We start from the raw sequence: 16,069 nt of genomic DNA, 5'->3' as shown, positions 1-16,069 counted from the left end.
TCATAATTAATATAAGCCTCTAAGTGTTCATTTGGGTCTGAGTGGCTGCAGAACTGGGCAGGACTGAAGAAACTTACAACTACAGTACTCTGGAACTGTGGGACAAATAAACTGTGTCAATCTTAAGTCACTTGAGTAAGACCTTCAGGCTCTCTAAACCTCTTCAAGCTCCCAGGACTGAGCTGCCTCTGAGCCTCTGGGGTGTGGTGACTGGAGAGGGTACTTAGTGAGGAGGTGACAGCCCAGCTCTAAAGCTGGTGTCCTTCTCAGCCCAGAGCCACATCAGCTTCATGGAAATAGACGCAGGCATTCTCCTCTTTATGGTGCTGGAAGCAGGAAGGTTTCCATAGCAGAAGTCTTGTTTGTGGTGCTGTCTGCAGAACCCTCAGTGTGCTGAGGAAGTGCCCGACACGTAAACGTGGAAGGCTTCAGTGACTCAGCTCAGCTAAGATGACAGACAAAGTGTTGGCTTCCATCAGCTAAGGTTAGAGGGAATCCATGCAGGCCAGCCCAGCGGGCAAAAAACTGCTGCAGGGAAGACTGGAACACATTCTTTTGAACCATGTAGAGAAATATGGTATTAGTTCAAGCTATATCCCTTGAAAACTGGTAATGAGGCTGGAAAGCCTTCTGTGACAGTAACAATTATGATAATAAATCTCTCAATTAGCTCTAATACGCAGACACTTTAGACAAATGAAAGCCAGTGCTTTCTTCTGTCTGTTTATGGAATACATCACACCCTTTGGTGCCCTGGTCATGGAAACTGTTATCCACCAGAGACCATGGGCTGGGAGGCTGGGGGCTGAATTCTGGTTTGGAAAATTTATTCTGTCATAATATCATTGGCCTCTGCCCTCAAGGAACTCAGAAGCTGGCAGAAATGTCACAGAAGAGACGTCGTCATTTTAAGCCAAGTGGTAAGTGACATGAAATCCTGTGATATTAAGAGTTCAGGGGACATGGTGGATCAAGGCAAGAGCCAGTCTCAAAGGTGAGGGTGTGCATGTAAGAGAATCCCTGAAGACGAGGACATGGAGGAGGAGGAGGAGGAGGAGGAGGAGGAGGAGGAGGAGGAGGAGGAGGAGGCGGCACACATCCAAAGCAGAGGCCTCTGCATCTCTGCACTGTAGGATCCAGTGGGAAATCCTGCAGCAGAGACAGGCAGTGGCAGATCTGGGGGACCCTGGATGCCTGGCTCAGAGTTTATTCTGTGTCCCCCACACACTAAGAGCTGGGTGGTTATAAGGGATGGAGAACAAGGCCAAAGCTGTGGTCAGGTGAATCACTCTAGAGACTTTGGGGCACTAAAAACACTGTGCTACCAGTCTGGAACTTTGATGACCCCATTGTGGGTGTGACTGCAAATTGAGAGGAAAAGATAGTGACATCCCGAGGTCTTCAGAACTTTCCTAAAGGGTTGGTGGGTCCAGGACAACATCAGGGAAGGATCCAGCAGAAGCAATGAGTCCAAGAGAATGAGAGTGGGCTGAGACCCACAGGCAGGGCAGCCAGAGGAGAGGGAAGGAAAACACAGAAACTGAGCATGGTCACAACACCACACACCACTGGCCCAGTCAGCACCTGTGCCACACTTAGATCACTCCTTTTTAGAGAAGAGGGATGCTTAGAAAGCCTAGGACTGTGGGAACCAAGGCTACCTGTTGAATAAGCAGCAGAGCCAGGACCCAAGCCAAGGTGTGCTCTGAGTTTTGTGCTCAAGCAGAAATTTTGTGGCGGCCTGACTGAGGCAGTGCTCCTCACGTTGCCCTTCTACACCATGGAGAAACATGAAACAGCCCACCCAGACCCATATTCTGATGCACTGGATGCACGAGCCAAACACAGTAGCTGCTTGAAGCCTCACATTTTGGAGGAGTTTGTTTGGCAGCAAAGATTTTCCATCAGACATTCGGTTAGTTATGTGACTCTCAGCTGGTTCAGTGCTGTGGCCCCAGAGCAATCCTCCCCTGCCATTTGGCATTCTGGATTTAACCTTACTTTAAAAGGGGTTTCTCCCAATGTTTTGAAAGATAACATGGTTGTCTGAACAGAAGGAGAGAATGCTTTCCCACTGATTTGGGAGACCCCCATTTCCCTGATGGCTGTTTGCTTCCCCTCAGGGATGACACTGAGAAGCCCACTCACCTCTGGCTCTGACAGTTGTCCCAATTGTGGGCTTTTTGTCTGAGGGTCCAAGTGAGCAGTGCAGTTTTCCTGCCTGGCTGTTTGCTTCTGGCCCATGAATCATTTAACAAAACTCTGTGTTTCTCTAGGAATCCAAGAAATCCTAATGACCCTCCAAGCCCCCTTACCCTGTGTCCTACAGTATGTCTGTCTCCATTTGTATCAACAGGAGAACCAGCAAATACTCAAACCATAGAAACCATGCCTGCTGCCTGAGCCCACTCCCCTGACATAGGACGACAATAGGAACAGCAGCGTAACCACCCCGAGAAGCCTTTAATGGGAAAGAAAGCACTAACTGCACGGATCAACCCAGAGGGAGTCATTTCTGAAGCAGTACACACAGGTGACACTGAAATAGTTTAATGGGTAAGGGTTCCGAATCCAGTACACCTAGTCTCAAAGTTGGTCCTCCCATTTGAAAGCTGTGTTTCCCTTAATTTTTTCTTTATTAGTCCATCAAATATATGTATGATGCATAGTATAAATAATTGCTCCAGGGTATAAAGATAAGGTGTATTAAAAACTGGGTACAAATAAATAAAAACCACAGTGGCCATTGCCTCATATCCATCATGGTGGCTAATGTAGTGTGCAAGCACACACACACACACACACACACACTCATGCTTGTGCAAGTGTGGGCAAGAACAGGAAGGAGCCAGGAGATTTGGGAACTGCTGGTCAGACTATGAAATGGTGCTGCCAATATGGGAAACTGTGGAGACTCCTCACAAACTAACAGGAGAATTATTTTACCATCCAACAGTACTGCCTCGGAGTATCTGCCCAATAGAGTTGAAATCCGGTTTGAGAAGTGGTATATGAGTATCACAATCGTGGCAGCAACCCTCACAGTAGTCAAGAGGAGGAAGCCAGGGAAGCAGGATGTCCATGTACTGGAAGATTATTCACTCATAAAAAGAAAACAATCCTGTCACATGCTGCAACCTGGATGACCCCCGAGGACATTGTGTTCCGTGAAGCAAACCAGTCACAAAAGACAAATCAGGATTTGGCAAACAGAGCAGCCAACAAAAGACTTTGTCTCAAGGTGGAAAGGTGAGGGCCTAAGGTTATCCTTTGATCTCCACATGCATTCCATGGCATGCATGCATGTGTGTGATAGTGCGCGCGCGCGCGCGCGTGCGCACACACACACACACACACACACACACACACACACACACACACACGGAGGGGGGAGGCAGAGGAGAAAGAAGGAGAGATCAAGAGTTTGACTTTTAAATCCCCTTTGCTGGCATGCCACTAACAACCTAAGTTACTCCCCCTAGGCCCCACCCCTCAGGGTCCTGCCATCTTCCAAGTGTTGTGGGATATTTGTACACTGTATGAAAATGTATTGCTGTGACTGGTGTAATAAAAAGCTGAACAGCCAATAGCTAGGCTGGAGGTATAGGCGGGACTTCCAGGCAAAGAGAACTCAGGGAAGAAGAAGGCAGCAGAATGGGCAGTATGGAGAGATAAGTAACAAGCTAAATGACAGAATGTAGATTAAAATAAATGGGTTAAAGTTCCAAAAGCTAGTGGGTCAAGCCTAAGCTAAGGCTGAGCATTCATAATTAATAATAAGTCTCTGTGCCGTTATTTGTGAGCTGATGGCCCAAAGAAAAATCTGACTACACCCAACAGTGACCAAGATTTTAATCCCTGAGCCTTTGGGGAACACTCAGGACCCAAACTACAAACTATAAGTAATACAAGGCACTTAAGATTAAATCCCACAATTGATGTGCGACTGTGTATGGATAGTATTATAATACTGCAATGAAAAGCTTTATAAAAAACCTAAATACACGGAGAGAAATGCCATGTCATAGATCTAATAATAAAAACGTCAGATGCCCCAAAATTAATCTATAAATCCAATGGTTTTCCTGTCAGGAGCTGATAGTTTTAATAGGACTTGACAGATGGATTCACAAGCCCATCTAAAAGAACAAAGAGTGAAGACATCTGAGAGAACTTTTGAAAAATGAGGGGAGAGACTGACTCACTAGGACCCCAAACTTCTCAGAGGAATGCTATGATCAGCAAGAAGGCTATGCTGGGGGAGGGTAAGAGAGGGGAGGTGCTGGGGAGGGTAAGAGAGGGGAGGTGCTGGGGAGGGTAAGAGAGGGGAGGTGCTGGGGAGGGTAAGAGAGGGGAGGTGCTGGGGAGGGTAAGAGAGGGGAGGTGCTGGGGAGGGTAAGAGAGGGGAGGTGCTGGGGAGGGTAAGAGAGGGGAGGTGCTGGGGAGGGTAAGAGAGGGGAGGTGCTGGGGAGGGTAACAGAGGGGAGGTGCTGGGGAGGGTAACAGAGGGGAGGTGCTGGGGAGAGTAGGAGAGGGGAGGTGCTGGGGAGGGTGACAGAGGGGAGGTGCTGGGGAGGGTAACAGATGGGAGGCAAGGCAGAGAGCTCAGACAGACCTAGGGAAACATGAAGTATGGCTGGTGGCAGAGGTGGTGTCTGTAGATTGTGGAACAAAAAAATAAAGCATACTATTCACAGGGAAGGTGCATGAATAAGGTTCTGTCAAAATAAAACATCTATGTGTCAAAAGACAAAATATAAAGAATAGACACAGAATCTGCAGATCTAAAGGGTGTATTTGGAACATGTGTAATTGACACAAGTTTGATATCTGTGTTGCATAAAGAACTCTCTGTGGGGCTGGTGTGTCAGCTCAGACAGTGTAACTCTTGCAAAGGCCAGATTTCAGAGCCCAGTACCTATGCTGACTGGCTCACAACTGCCTGTAACTCTGGTTCCAGGGGGATGTGGCATTCTCTTCTGGTCTCGGTGGGTACCTACACTGAGGTGCATATACCCACATCTAAACACATACACAGAGACATGCACAGATGTTCATGCATGCACACACACATGTGAAACAAATAAAAATAAATATTTTGAAAAAGAACAGTGTGTGGTACTTTTTTTGAAAAAACAGTGGTCGATAATAAATTTAAAGTATAGGGCTGGAGAGATGGCTCAGCAGTTAAGAGCACTGGCTGCTCTTATAGAGGACCCGGGTTCAATTTCTAGCACCCACATAGCAGTTCACAACTGTCTGTAACTACAGTTCCAGGGGCTCTGACACCCTCACACAGGCATGAATGCAGAAAAAACATCAATGCACATAAAATTAAATAAAATCTTAAATAAATTTAAAGTATAAATTGGCCAAAGTACAAAGAAAGCAAAACTCAATGTCACAAACACACCCAAAATACCAATGGTTCCTCATCCAGGTAAGAGATAAAAGTTGATAGGGGTGTCCTACCAATCCAGAGAAATCTTAACATCATAGTATTTCCAAACCCATTAAGGAAGAGCCAAAGTGGAAAGATACGTGAGATAAATTCCAGAAGTGATAACTATTCCTATAAAAGGCAAAAACCAAAGCTGTGCTAGGACCCCAGGAGAAGGAAGATCCTCCGTGGATGCAGCAGAGGGAGGCTGGTGCAGACAGACAAACTTACAGCAGGAGTTTGTGAGCTGGTGAAAGTGAACAAGAATTCTAAGGCAATCATCAGCCGACAGCAAGGCAGCACCTGCCAGCTCCTTCCCAGAGGTCAGGGTATGTCAAATGCTCAGAGGTCAGGTGGGAGGCATTCATGCAGGAGGCACAGGACCTTCCCAACATCACTACACTCACAAGTAGAGAGCGTGTAGCAGGTCATGAGAGCTGAGAGAAAGAGCGAGCCCGAGCTTCTTGGAGTTTACCTGCTGTGAACTAGGGCTGAGGCAGGAGAACTCCATGAAGTCCTGTGAAATTTGGGGTGGAGAAATGTCTCCAGAATAAAAGACCCAAGCTGGGGAACCCTCCCTCCAGTGATCCAGAATGCAAACAGCCAGGCTGTAAAGTAAAGAGAGAGGTCTCCCATGACCCAGGAACTTAGCAATTCAGGTGCCCAGCAGAAAGAGCTTCCAGAACCAACAGCATGCCATCTCCACACTCAAGAGGAAGGCATCCTGACCCCACACTCAGACTCAGAGTCAGGACTGACTCTGTCGGGTAAAAGCTGTATAGAGTGGAGCTATTGCGATTCACAGTGATCTGTCAAGTCCTTCCTGACACTCCATAGAGAGGAGCTCCAGGGTGGCAATCAGGGAAATTGCAAGGAGAAGGAACTGCTAATGTCCTGAACAGTCCTGTGCTGTGACTGCAGCATATTGTCTTTGCTTCTGAGAATGCTTCAGCAAAGGCAGGCTAAGGGAGAAAGGGTGTATTCTTCCATCATTCAAAGGTACAGTCTATCAGGGAACAGAGAGGGAGGGATGCTGATGCTGCTCAGCTATCTTTCTCCATCCACACAGTCCAGGCCCCGGCTGGAGAGTGCTGCCACCCAAAGTGAGCAGGCCTCCCCACCTCGATTAATGCAATCAAGACACTCACAGGCATGTTCAAAGGTCTATCTCTTGGGCAATTCCAGATTCTGCTACATTGATTACACTAACCATCACACTCCCTTTAACGTGTAGATCATTACACGGTTTTAAAAGTTTTTAGCATTTTCCTAAGTGTTTAAGCCTATAGTTGGAGCTCATGTGATTCCATTCCAAAAGGCGTAACTCTGGCCTTTTGGGTGGGAGGAAGGGGATCCTTCAGACATTATTGATCTTTAACGCGAAATTGGTAGTTATATTACTGATTTTATTCTGGAGAGAACAGCATTGGTGTTTCCACCAAACTATAATTTTTAAATAAAATAATAATAAATCTGCAGCAAGACCCACATGAAGAAGAATCCAGATTAAATCAGTCTCCTGAGTCCAGTGACCCGACACAAGAAGGGAACAAGCTCTTCCAGGACATAAATGTTACTTTGCATCTACTAGTCAATGATACAAATTTTCCAGACAATGGTTGAGAACACACAGAAAGTGGGAATATCCATTCCCGAGGAGGGTGTCACACTACACACAAATATTATTAGGAGTCAGATTTCCATAGAGACAATTAAATGTAATTGTGAAAACCGTGCTCTACTCTGAAAGAGTTAAAATGTGTAAGGATGGAGAATTGCAACAGGCATGTGATAGAGGACCGTGGTGCATGAAGCCCACATGCTACAACATTGGGAATGAGTTCTCGTTGGGCAGGCTTGTGAGCGGACTTGGAGACTTGCCTGTGTTTGAGAACAATCAGTTTGTTTCAGACAGAAGTAGGAACTCCTCAAGCATAATACTGAAATACACCCCCATGTGCAAAAGTGAAAACAAGTGAAGTTTCAAAGACAAAAGAATGCACATTATCTGTGTGTTTATATATGTGTATGTAGCATGTGCGTGTGCGTGCACGTGTGCGCGCGCACACACACACACACACACACACACACACACACACACACACACACACGTGCAATTTAACCCTGGTATGAGACAGTTGACTTCTTACTAAGGACAACAAAACCCAAGGGACAGCAGAGCCACGCTCTAACATACAGAAAGAAAAAAACTAAAAATCAGTCAACACTGTCCTCAGTAAAACATCATTCACAAGAAAGTTAAAACATTCCCAAACCAAACACAGAGAATTATCCCAGCAGATCTGCCAAAGATAATAAAATGCTTAGCTAAGGAAGAGACGAGGGAAAGGACACCAGATGCCAGGCCACACCTTCAGACCTTCAGCGAGGAGTGAAGACCTTCCGTGCTCATACAGGAGCACAATGAGTGAGTGTATCTTTAAGGTTCACCACTGGGGCTGATGACAGTCAGTAACCTAAGCATGAAGGCTGCTACACTGTATTAATGATGCTTAAAATATACATGACATCAATATGGAGAAACGCCATCATGAAACGTACACAGGTGGCATGCCTGAGAAGATCCTTCACAGTGCCATCTGGGATAGTGGGAAAGCAAACATCAAAGGATTCCCCAGCAAAAGAATGGATAACCATGCTGAGATATTTTCACACAACATAATCTTCTCATAGTAATGCTGTAGAGTCTACAGTCCTGGTGTGGATATACCTCAACATACAAGCAAACAGCAAAGCAAGGAGCCAGAGATTCCTGTCTGTGATGTCGTGCATGTGCTGTGTAAAGACACACACACATGACCCAGCAAGCTTATGCTTAGCGATGTATCCATGTGCAAAATAGCAAGGCAGCTGGACAGCCAGGAAGAATTGGTGCTTACGTCTTATTCTGTATGCATTCCATTATTCCCTAAGAACAGCGGGAAACACACACATGCGTGTCCTTTGTAAGTCTGACTTAGACTAATGGCACATTCCTTGTAGAGTTTATTTCAGATGTAAGCCAGAGGATGAAGCCAGAAGCACCCAACATAGTAAGAACTTGATAAGCATGTATTGCTTTGGTAATTAAAATAACAAATTCAGAGTTTCCAGACAAAAATCTCTGCAGTTTGTGTTTTTAAAGGAAAGTGTATTGAAGTCTGTGGTAAGTGTGAATGAGACTATTGATTGCTTCCTAGAGACAGGGTTGACGAGAGTGGGAGGTGTTTTTATAGCTAAGCAAAAGTTTCCCTTCAGGCTTCCTCCTGAATATGGTGACAAATGGACTTTTCTTGATCTCACTGTGTCAATAAAGTGACATCCTCACTGACATCATTCACTTCAGACTTAGCTCACTCTGCAAATAAACAGCATAAATTAGTGTACGGCTGAAAGGGAGCCGGAACTCCTGCCAACCACTCTCCCACTGAAGACGGAAATCTGTTGGCCTTACAGCCCATGTCCATGACCTCCACACACAGTGAGTCCCAGCACATCCCTTTTCTGGGCAGGCACACTTGGAAATAGTGCTTTCTTAACACAAGAAGACCGTCTCCCCAGAGCAGACCGCCATCCTTGCTTCTAACAGCGTTCACTCCATCATGTCCCTCCCTGCTCTCTCCCTCCCTCCCTCACTTGCTCAAAGTGTTTTCCCAGAGGGAGCCTCACTTCATGCCATTATACCAGCCAGTCATGGGTCCTGTCTCACTCAGGTGATATGCTCCCTTAGTGGGTAACGAAGAGCAGTGGATGTTGCTAAGTGCTGGGATGGAGAAAACCCAAGGTGGAATGGATGTACAAGGATCATGTAGGGATGCTGGGGGTCAGGGAAAGGGAGTAACTCAGGAGAAGGCCTTGCAGAGGATGAGGGGGGTTTGGGAGTCCCCAGAAGAGGGAGCAGCGGAGATGAGGCATGTAGGTGTGATATGCACAGTGCTCTTGGAATAAGGCACGTGGTTCATATTTTACACACGGTTAGAGAGTAAAAGTGAGGCCAGATATCGGGTGTCACCCTTCAGCCGTTCCAGAAGGAAACTTCTGTCACTCATTACAGCCATACAATGAAAGGTTCTGGGCAACAACCATTCATTTTGACGGTTTACTAATTATTATTTTAATTGTGCAAATTTGCAGCTCTATACAGTGCATAAGGATGAGATCCAGGTAGCTAAGATTTTCATCACCTTCAAATATTTCTGTCGGAAGGTGTGGGTCATGTGTACCAACTGCCGTAATGAGATAGAGTTGAAGTTTCCCACACATGTTCACCAGGTGCTCATGAGAGCACTGCGGTGCTGAATTCCAGCCTTGCCTTATCATCGTGCTTGGTGCTTTGAGCTCCTCTCTTCTAGTTACACACAAAATACATAGACGGTTGGCATGGAGCACTGGGAACCATCGCCCCCACTGTGTTCTAGACACTAGAACTTAGTATTTGCCTTTGTGTCTGTTTAGAACACTCCTTTACATCTGTACTTCTTTTTTCTTTTCTCTTTTCTTTTCTTTTACATGTTCTGCCCACATGAATGTGAATGTGTATGCAGTGCCCTCAGAGGCTAGAAGAGGGAGTTAGATCCCCTGAAACTGAAGTTATAGATGGTTATGAGCCACCATGTGGGTGCTGGGAATTGAACCTGAGTCCTCTGGAAGAGCAGCCAGTGCTCTTAACCTCTGAGCCATCTCTCCTGCTCCTACATCTGTACTTCTTGAAAATGAGCCATAAGCAGTCCACCCCTAGTACCTGACACTGCCCTCCACCGCCTCCCTATCCCCAACTGAGATATACATTCAGGCCTACCATCTGGAGATCCCCACTCTGCAGCTCTGGTGACTTCAACAACCTCAGTTTGGAGGGCATAAGAGCAGAGCCCCACTGGCCAACCATTCCCCGAGGGCTGGGTCTTGTTCTCTGTAGCCATCCTCATCCTCAGAACACAAGTCAGTTTTGAAGGTGACATGTGCCCCCTCCCTTTCTCTGGCCCCTTGGCTTCTGCTAGTGGTGCTCTGTATTCAGATTTGCTCCAGTCCTAACTCTACCCACAACTTGCTCAGTGGCCAGAGAAATCTTTGCAGGGAAGATCTGACACCTCCACTAGATCCAACCCTCTGAGCCTCGGCAGGTAAACACCCCAGTGCCCACTCCTCTCCCCATCTTGAGTGTTAGGCTCTGCAAACACCAGTGTTCGCTCTGATGTCACCTCTGGCCTCTCTCTCCCTGCTTCTGCAGCCTGGGGTACAGTCCTGCTCTGGGATGCCTTCTCTGATTGGAGCCCACCCCTCACCTTGCAACAGGGAGCATCAGCGTCGCCTCCCCAATGCCTCCAAACTCTCCAAGAACATGAAGCAATTTCTTCTCTAGTTTTCTCAGGCCTGGCCAATAGACCTAGGTTAGTACTTATTTCCTCATCCATACTGCCTGCCAGGTTTGAACTTTGAGACCAAAGACATGCTTATCTGTCCCGCCATGCTAGTGTGGTCTACAGAATGAAGTAGATGCCAAGTATACTGGACAAACCACTGTTCATGGCCATTTGCTAGAGATCTACCTGCCCTGCTAACCCAAATCCTGCCTGAATTGGGAACACCCAGTAGCCTCTCAGAGAGTACCACCACCAGGACCAGTACACATCTATATCCCTGGCTCCCTGCCATCCATACCTGGCTTCCCTCCTTCTTGCTTGGCTGTTCTCTCCATATCAGTCTACCATAAAGCTCACCTGAGGTGCCTTGGTCTTTATTAAAGGAGAGGCTTACACTTCTTGGACCTAACTTGGGATGCTCCGAGTCTCCATCTACTTCTCAGTGCAAAGTACTGGTGTGAGGTTGCCCTGGGGTTGATGTCACATCTCACAGCAGTGTGCAGAGACAGACCAAGTTATGGTCCCCGGATTCATCTGCCTACCACTCCCTACCTGTTCCTGGGGACTGAGGCTTCCCTCTCCATGCACACAGACTCCCTGAGAAAGTCAGCTGCAAGCGTGCTCACACTTGTCTGTATTTATTGCTCCGCTGGGCTCTTCAACTCAATATTCAATCAAGTTTTACTGAGGGTCATCCATGCTGTGGCTGGCAGTGATCACAGGTGCTTCTTGTCTATTTTTTTTAAAAGCTCCCCCAGTGCCTGACTTCAAAGACACTCACCCAGGAAGGGGGCACCTGCCCACCACCCATGATGGTGTGTCTGTTTCCATCGTGACGTGTAATGTCTTCTGAGCCACGGGGAGCCAAGCCTTCTCACCACTGAGTAGAAACATTAGTTATTTGATTCTTCATGTCAAACTCTTTAACAATTAAATGTCAAATTTTTGGTTTGAACTTAGAATCAACAGGGATCAAACAGAATAGACAGAGTGAAACTAGATTGTTCCCTTTGTGATTTAAACAATCCTTTAAAAAGACCATCACTTAAAAAGTTCTGCTGTGGTTGAATACAGACCCAAAAAAGACATGTCCACATGGAGTCTGTGAATATGAAATTATTTAAACATGGGGTCTTAGCAGATGCAGCTAAGGACATTGGGAATAGCTCACCCTCAAGTATGATGTACCCTAAATCCAGTTTCTGCAGTACTGGCAGATTGATTGTAGGGCTTTGCACAGGCTAGGCCAGTTTCTGCCAGTGAGCTATACTCCAAGCTTCAAACGTCCTTCTAAGAAACAGGAATGGAGAGGAAGGGAAGCAGAGAGAAGGAGCTGTGATGACAGAGGCAGAGCCTGAGGGGCCCTCAGAGCCACCAGGAGCTGCAGAGGCAAGGAAGGGTTGTCCTCTGAGCCCACAGAAGGAGTGCACCCTGCCCATGATTTATCTCAGGCATCCGGCTTCCAGAGTATGACAGCACAAATAGCTGTATTCTGAGCGTATGTGCGAGTTCACTTGTGTATGGATGCACATGTATGTAGGATCCCAGGCATGTGTATGTGTTAAGAATGTGGGTGCACATGAACTATGAACCAATGGCTGAGGGGTCCCCACTGGATCAGGCCCTCCGAATGGGTGAGACAGTTGATTGGCTTGATCTGTTTGGGAGGCATCCAGGCAGTGGGACCAGATCTTGTGCTCATTGCATGAGTTGGCTGTTTGAAACCTGGGGCCTATGCAGGATTGTTTGGCTTGGCCTGGGAGGAGAGTACTAGACCTACCTGGACTGAGTCTACCAGGTTGACCTCAGTCTGTGGGGAAGGCTTTGCCCTGGAGGAGATGGGAATGGGGGGGGGCGTTGGGGGGAAGGTGAGGGGGACGGGAGGGGGGAGAACAAGGGAATCCGTGACTGATATGTAGAACTGAATTGTATTGCAAAATAAATTAAAATAAATTAAAAAAAAATACAGTAAAAAAAAAAAAAAGAATGTGGGTGCACATGTGTATGGGGGTATCTGTGTGGCAGAGGGTGTGTTGCCAGAGATCAACCTTGAGTTTTATTTTCAGGTGCCATTTACCTTGTTCATTTGTTGAGATAGATTCCCTAACTGGGACCTGAGGTCCCCCGATTAGATGAGATTGTTAGGCTAAGTGACCATCATGTCCCAGGAACCCACCTTTGTCTGCCCCCATAGTTTTAGAACTGCAAATACGCAGCACCATGTCTGCATTTCTACATGGGTCCTGGGGCTCGAACTCACATTCTCATGCTTGCATGGCAAACACTTTGCTGACGGAACCATTTCCCCAGCCTAAGTAGCCAAATAACTGAATTTGTATGACATCAATTTGTTCTAATTGTTGTGGAGACCGCAGCGAAACCATTGATGTTTTCATCAGGTTAGACGGTCACGGCAGATGAAGGTATCAGGAAACCAAACTCTAATTTCAAACAAACAAACAATCCTAAGACTTGAAGCCAAGAGTCGAGTCCCTGGGGTGCAGACCCAGCTCTCCCGTTCCTCTTTCGTTCTATGGATCCAAGGAAATGTTGAAGATATTAGTCAGAGTGAACAAAGGGAAGTGTCATTGGGCCTTTGACAGAAAACCCCCTCTAAATCTCCATCCTTTTTATCCACTCCTGGAAATGGAAATATTCAATGCACCGCTGGCAGCCATAGGAGCAGTCACCGTGGGCAGGACCCTCTGATGTAACTGTGTCTCAGGAAGTCACAAGGGCTGTCAAATCCTCCCCAGCCCCCACGTGCGCACAGCACCTAATGGCCACCCATTCTCGGGAAGCCTTGGCTTTGTCTCCCCCACACATTTCTCTCTCCCTCTCTTTTTCCATTTCAGCATATCCTTTCTCTTGCTGTAGCCTGTTATGTTCATATTTCTGATCAGGCCTCTGAGAAAACATCTGCCAGTTCTTTACTTCCCCAACAATTAAATCCAGCTGGGCCTTGGGACCTCATTTAAGAAGCTAGTTCATTCTTATTAATCTCCCGAGTGAAAACTCATCATAGTGATGGATGGAGTAGAATCAGGGTATTAATAACGGACACCTGCAGTGTTTTCCTTGCTTACAAAGCGTCTTCACAGGCAGGCCCTCACTGGAGGTTCCTGACAGTGCCCCAGACAGCTGTCAATCACAGTACCTCCCTCCCATGACAGGAGAGAACTGGCTGAACCAGGCTGGCCAACCTCATAGTACTACCCTTCCTCACATCTCATCCCAAGGGGATGGAGGGATGGGCACATGGCCAAGGCTAGAGAGACAACATGTTTTCCAGTGTTGTAGACATAGCCTCATTCTGCTGGACCTCAGCTTCCTCAGCGGTTGGTTCTAGAAGGTTCCAGATGATTTCCTTTCCAAATTCATCAGAGAGTTTCCTGTGCTGCATATTCAGTGAGAAATTGTGCAAAGAAAGGCCAGTGTAGGGACAGCTGCTTTGGCAGGCTATCTGACAGCATCTATTCATACTCAACAGACACAGGTCTGTGGCTCAGACTTTCTACATCTGGGTTTACCCCACCAACAGTATAAGTATTTATACCCAAAGCCTTGTACCTGACTGCTTCTATCAGGGCTCACAGTACCAGCCTCAAATTATAATGACTTGATGGCCTACACAATTGATAAACATGTCGTGACATATTATTGCTGGAGGACACCACATATCAATGAGAGGGACCAGTGTACAGGTGTCTACACTGTCTAGAGGAACCTCACACACACAGAGCTGAACCAAATGAACCAGACACAGTGACTCACCATGCCATCATAATACTGGGAGCATATCTGACACCTGCTGTGTGGCTGTGGCCCCATGAAACAGACATAGGCAGAATGAACCTATGCTGTCCACAGCTAAGGGAGAATCCATCTTGGGGGACATGGCTGAATGGTGTTCTGGGGGTGCCCTGGGCTCTGGTCTCTTTCCTTCACATGTATGGGTGCACCGGGTTTTGTAAATACCCAGTGTTGGATATTTAACATTGGTGCACTTTAAGGCATACAGGGTAGCTTTTTAAAAGGTAATTTTGCAACCAAATAACAAAGTCTGCTCATTCCCCCAAAGAGAGCCGCCACAAGGTCTCTGCAGATTTGACAGTGTCAGAAGGAGGCTGTGACACTTGGAAGGGTGAGACGATGGAATGAGGACCAGAAGACACACCACTGTTCAGGGAGAATGAGCTGTCGGCGGGTGAGGGCTTTCCCAAGTTGTTCCAGGAGGCTGCTCTGTCCACCACCGCAGCACAGAGGCCCAGCCAGCAAGATGCCACAGACCTGCCTCCACCCTGTAGTCACCCTGAGTCCACTGCTGTGTTATCTTTATTTCCCTGGAGTGGAATCCTGCTTCCAACCCCTGCTGCAGGTGTTCCTGGTGCCCAAGTCACCATGTGCTTTGAAGAGCCGGTTTGTGGCAAGAGCAAGACCTCTACCCTTACTGCCACCAAAAGGCCATATTCTCTCCTGGCTGCCTGGCTGCCTGGCTGCCCTCCAGTCTGAAGCTTTGCTTGGAGGAGAAACGGCAAGCAAGACTTGATGGTGTTGACATGGTTGACCAAAGTGCCACTGGAGTGAAAGGTCCACACTGAACATATTTAGCAGACAGGACTGGAGTAGACGGTGCTGGGAAAACTCCCTCAAGGACAAATTCTCTACCCAGGGAAGTAATCAACTCAGATGACTTTAAATTAGGTTGCCGCCTTTTCAAGGATGGCCACGGCTTTAAGGTTCGCCTAAAGGAAGCCAGCTCATTTGAAATTCAGAGACCAAATTGCTGGTTTGAGTCTAATGTGCTCTCCGGGCTCATGATCTAGAGACTTGGCCTCTGCCAGCCTAGGCATTGCTTACAATGGACTCTTGTGGCATTCCCATAACAGCTGGCAGGCACGCCGTTGTCATTTCTATTCAGCCAGTGGGAACAAAACCCCCAGGCTGCAGAGTTGTAAATGGCGACACTCCTGATCACTGCTCTGCAGCCTGTACTTGACACACACCGAGGCTTCTTCACAGCACCACACAACAGACAGCCGTGCCCAGCGGGCAGTACACTCCCCATTTCACACATGAGAAGACTGAAATTGACAGAGGTAGAACTTCTTACCCAAGTGACCCATAGGAAGAGGTGCAGGCATCCTGCTTCATCTCTGAATCCACCGAGCACTCCAGGAGCAGAGAACTCCAATTGATTTAATCTCACAGCTATCTCAGTTGTCAAATGTAAAGGTTCCTGGCATGGGGCTTTGTTTCTAGAAAGTTC

The 16,069-nt window shown here is 47.2% G+C and overlaps 1 protein-coding gene across 1 annotated transcript in view; it reads right to left on the bottom strand.

Annotated features, from left to right (window-relative positions):
* Positions 1–16,069, bottom strand: part of Stk32b (serine/threonine kinase 32B) — a 250,280-nt gene that overhangs the window by 114,388 nt on the left and 119,823 nt on the right. The window lies entirely within an intron of this gene.

Source organism: Peromyscus californicus, unplaced genomic scaffold (genome assembly GCF_007827085.1).
Source record: "Peromyscus californicus insignis strain IS unplaced genomic scaffold, ASM782708v3 Scaffold_13__1_contigs__length_99412109, whole genome shotgun sequence".
Taxonomy (NCBI): domain Eukaryota; kingdom Metazoa; phylum Chordata; class Mammalia; order Rodentia; family Cricetidae; genus Peromyscus; species Peromyscus californicus.
Note: the sequence above shows the minus strand (reverse complement) of the source record. Positions and strands in the feature narration are given on the sequence as shown.